The following is a 730-nucleotide window of genomic DNA, read 5'->3' on the forward strand; positions in this document are numbered from 1 at the left end:
CGGTGGCACCTGCTGGGAAGGGACCAGGACAGAGAGGGACAGGGTGGGATGGACTGGGACAGACTGGGACACTGGGATACACCAGGACCGGGACCAGAACCCAGGGGGAGCAGAACTGGGGCACCAGAGATCATACTGGGATATACTGGGACCACACTGAGGGCTACTGGGAGCATGCTGAGAGCAACTGTGTGCTCCTGGGATATAGTGGGCATGCTTGGGATCATTCTGGGACTGACTGGAATTGTACTGGGAGTGACTGGAACCATAGTGGTGGTGAAAGGACACAATCGGAAAATTGCAGGGGGCAACTGGGATCATCCTGGGAGCAGCTGGCCCATGCTGGGGTCATACTGGGAGTGACAGGGTCGTATTGGAGTGACTGGAATAATACTGGGGGTGACAGGGATCAAACCAGATTGATAATGGGAGTGTCTGGAATCTACCGGGATCATACTGGGGTGACCGGACTCATACTGGGAGCAATTGGGGTCACAATGGGGACAAAAGGCATCATAGGGGATATGACTGGGTTCATATGGAAGCGACTGGCGCCACACTGAATGCTTACTGAGAGGGACTGAGAGTGAAATGAAGCATACTGGGCATGACTGGGAGCAACTGGGATCATGTTGGGGGCAACTGGGATCCCATTGGGAGTGATTTGGAACATACTGGGAGTGACTGGGATCATACTGGGGGTGACTGGGAACAGCCGCTGAGGCGGCGG

This window comes from Corvus brachyrhynchos, unplaced genomic scaffold (assembly GCF_000691975.1).
Source record: "Corvus brachyrhynchos isolate BGI_N302 unplaced genomic scaffold, ASM69197v1 scaffold1757, whole genome shotgun sequence".
NCBI lineage: Eukaryota > Metazoa > Chordata > Aves > Passeriformes > Corvidae > Corvus > Corvus brachyrhynchos.